The sequence below is a fragment of the Elephantulus edwardii genome, unplaced genomic scaffold (assembly GCF_000299155.1).
Source record: "Elephantulus edwardii isolate Elephantulus edwardi_28Jun2011 unplaced genomic scaffold, EleEdw1.0 scaffold00213, whole genome shotgun sequence".
NCBI lineage: Eukaryota > Metazoa > Chordata > Mammalia > Macroscelidea > Macroscelididae > Elephantulus > Elephantulus edwardii.
This window is the reverse complement of record NW_006399963.1, coordinates 5,067,040-5,070,830: the sequence shown is the minus strand read 5'-3', so window position 1 is coordinate 5,070,830 and position 3,791 is coordinate 5,067,040. Positions and strand designations below refer to the sequence as shown.

At 46.1% G+C, this 3,791-nt stretch overlaps 1 pseudogene; it reads right to left on the bottom strand.

The window, feature by feature from the left end:
* The window catches only part of LOC102844827, a 25,730-nt pseudogene extending 22,928 nt beyond the window's left edge, over positions 1–2,802 (bottom strand).
* Positions 2,803–3,791: the final 989 nt, after the last annotated feature.

The window sequence follows — 3,791 nt, the reverse complement described above, 5'->3', positions numbered from 1 at the left end:
AATTGGGATGGGAGTGTCAGAGACAGTGCGATTGGCACAGGACAGAGCGGAGTTTAGGGCTGTTGTACATAGGGTCGCTATGAGTCGCAGGCGACTCGAGGCACAAAACAACAACAACAACAAACCACCAGAGTTCCTGGCACCCAGAGGGCAAATTTCAATTCGACTACTTTATTAGATGTGTCACCTTGAATGAGTTATTTCTTTCCTGAATTTGGCAATAAAGAAAAAAAACTATTCTGATGCCAAATGCTTATTACATGTTATCTATATTATCATGAGTTTCTATACAGTGAGTACCTAAATAAACAGACTTAATGTCCCTGTCTCAAAGGAGCTTGTTGTTGTTGTTATGTGCTGTCGAGTCGCTTGCGACTCATAGCGACCCTATATACAACAGCCCTAAACCCTGCTCTATCCTGTGCCAATCTCACTGCCTCTGACACACCCATGCCGATTACCCCAGTCACTGAATCAATCCACCTCACAAAAGGTCTTCCCCTTCTGCGCTGTCCCTCCACCCTCCCAAGCATGATGTCCTTCTCCAAGGACCTCTCCCTTCTTACAACATATCCAAAGTATGTCAGATGAAGCCTCAGAATCCTTGCCTCCAAGGAGCAGGCTGGTCTAACCCTCTTCAGGATGAATCTGTTTGTTTTCTTGGCAGTCCAGGGTACATTCAATACTCTTCTCCAGCACTACAGCTCAAAGGCATCAATTCTTCTTCTATCCTCCTTAGTCACTGTCCAACTCTCTGATGCATAACAAGTGATTGCAAAGACCATAGCCTGTATCAGACTCACCTTAGTCTCCAGAATGACACCATTGCTCTTCAGTACCCTGGAGAGGTCCCTAACAGCAGACTTTCCCATCGCAATACATTTTTTTAATTTCCTGGCTAGTGGTGCCAAGAGTGTTGACTGTGGAGCCAAGCAGACTAAAGTTGTTACCAATCCTAATCTCTTCACCATCCATCTTGATGCTGCCAATTGGTCCAGTGGTGAGAATCTTTGTCTTCTTAACATTGAGCTTCAATCCATATTGCAGGCTGCAGTCCTTGACCCTCTGCAGCAAGCATTTGAGGTCCTCCTCAGTTTCAGCAAGCAGGGTTGTGTCATCTACGTAACGCAGATTGTTGATCGATCTCCCACCAATCCTGTCATCACACTTCTCCTCATAGAGCCCAGCCTCTCAGATAATCTGTTCTGCATACAAGTTGAAAAGGTATGGAGATAGGACACATGATAAAAAAAAATGTATTCATATCGCGTTCAACTGATGAACAACCCATCTGATCCCTGTCCTACCCTGTGCCATCCTGACACTTTCGGACACATTAAGCCCAGTGTGGCAGTCACTGTGTCAATCCACCATAATAACTGTCTTCCTCTCATTTGACAAAACCCTCCTTCTTTCCAAGTGTAATGTCTCTCTCCAAGGAAAAGCCTCTTCTAACAACATGTCCAAAGTATGTGAGACAAACCTTTGCCATCTTTGCCTCCAAGGAGCATTTTGGCAGCACTTTGTCCAAAATGTATCTGTTTGTTCTTGTTTTGGTCCATAAGATATTCAGTACTCTACTCCAACACCACATCTCAAAGACATCAATTCTTCTTATGTCCTCCTTATTCATTGTTCAGCTTTCAGATTCAAAGCAAGTGATTGAAAACACCATGACCTGATCAGACGCACCTTAGTCTTTAAACTGACGTCATTGCTTTTCTGTGATTTGGTGAGGTCATGTGAGATAGCAAAGAACAACTTAGATAATATGCCAGGAAAGAACTCAAGAAGGAGACGATTTGTGGGTAATGTCTTAGTAGCATTAATGAGAAATGCAAAGGTGCATCCCTGCACCCAGGTATACTGAATTGTTTGGTGTCACCCATATGGTTTCCTCTCTATTTGGGAGCTGGAAAATCTTCCTCTGATAGATGACAGAAAGATGCTATCTTCTCTTTACCACTGGATTTCCCCCCCCCCCATGATGTAAAGCTCTGAAACCACTTTCAATAGAAAGCTGAACGGCACACAGATGGCCCCAGAATAAGAAACAGCAAACCTTTTGCTTTTATTGATCTGGTTCCTTCTCTGGCTTCATATCTTTACTCATAAACAGATAATTGGGGATATGCCATCTCTCCGTGTAGAAGCCTAGGGTCCTTCATTTTACCCCAGAGTTCCTGGCCTCCATCCCACTACCAGGACTGAGCACTGAAATGAAGACATGACCTAAGCAGGTGAGCACAAGCGTCCCATGGACAGTCAGCCGGGCTCATTGGGCAGTGCAGGATAAGGGGCGGGGTGGAGATTGTGCAGAGCCATTAGACCGAGCCGGAAGAGCTGTGGATCAGGGCCGGACCAGCAGTGGGGCGGGGCCGGACCAGCAGTGGGGAGAGGCGCTGCCATTGGTCTGCAGGGCGAGGTGTATGCACCAACTTAGGGCGGCTCTGACTTCCCGAGCTGTAGAGCAGTTCATGTGCAGGTGTGGGGACTCTGGTTCAGCCGCTGCATGAGTGGACGGTGAGTGATACGTGGACAAGTGACGTTAGCGGAGCTCACAGAGCCCACATGAGCCCAGAACAGTCTCTAGCCAAGAGCTGTTTGTACCCAGGCACGGTGCCTCGCGGACTTCTGCACGCCGAGTCCTCGTGACCTGCTGGCCAGGTAAGCCTTCTCAGGTAATTCCGAAGGCATACCAGGAGACTCGAGCCATACTCTTAGCAGGCCAAGATGCCTGTCATCTCCTCTAAATGGAAGGTACTCTGGAGTCTGAAACCTGAACACCCTGGGTGTGAGCATGGCCGAAGGTTATGCGTTAGCCCGCCTCTTGTCTTGGCTTAGCCAGTCTCCTAGAAGTACTGATTTCAGAGGGGGGAGGAACTGGCAGCTTCTGGGCACAACTTTCTGATTTTATGCTTGGAAGGCTAACTCCAAGGTAGAGCAAAGGATTGCTCATTACTGGTGTTCATTAGAATCGCTGGCAGGCACTGAACTAATAAGGGCTTTAGCACAATATGTAACCTACGCCTGTAAGATTGGAATTTTCAAATAAGAAAATGAAAGTTTACAGATTGAATTTACTTGCCCAACTTTACCCAAATTAGTCAGTGGCAGAGAAAGAATTTGAATCCAAGACCTGCTCTGGTGTTTTGGTACATTGCTAGTTGCACTGCTAATAAAGATCAGCAATTTGAATCCACCAGATGCTCTGTGGGAGAAAGGTGGGCTGTCTCCTTCCCATAAAGAGTTACAGCCTCTGAAACCTGATGAAGAGACACTATGAGTGAGAAGCAACTCAATAGCAATGCGTTGGCATTTCTTTGCCTGACACAATCTAGAATCAGTGCCTTCTTAAAGTAAAAAGTCAGTAACCACACTTCACAGAAGAATTCACTAAGGTCACACTAAGGTCACAATACTGGCTGAGATTGCAGAATTTAAACACAGACCTGTTGTACTCTACAGCCGAGCACTCTCATATACCTCACTGTAGTACAACCTCTTTCCCCTGGAGATTGCACTAGCTGTCAATCTGTCTTTATTGTCAGAAGCCATGCTTGAGGGGTTGAGGGGGGAAAGGCTGTTCAGTAATCAGTAATTGTTGTTATTACAGTGAGTTACTCCAGGTCATGATGAACTTATGTAAAACTTCCAGTTAAGTGCAGATCTGCCTCCTGCTCCTCTATTTAATTCCTGAGCTGCTGTCCCCGAGTGGGAGAGTCTAGGAAAAGGAGGGGAGAAAAAAGGGCATAGAGGAGACAGGAAGGAAAGAGAAAAAGAGGAGAGAA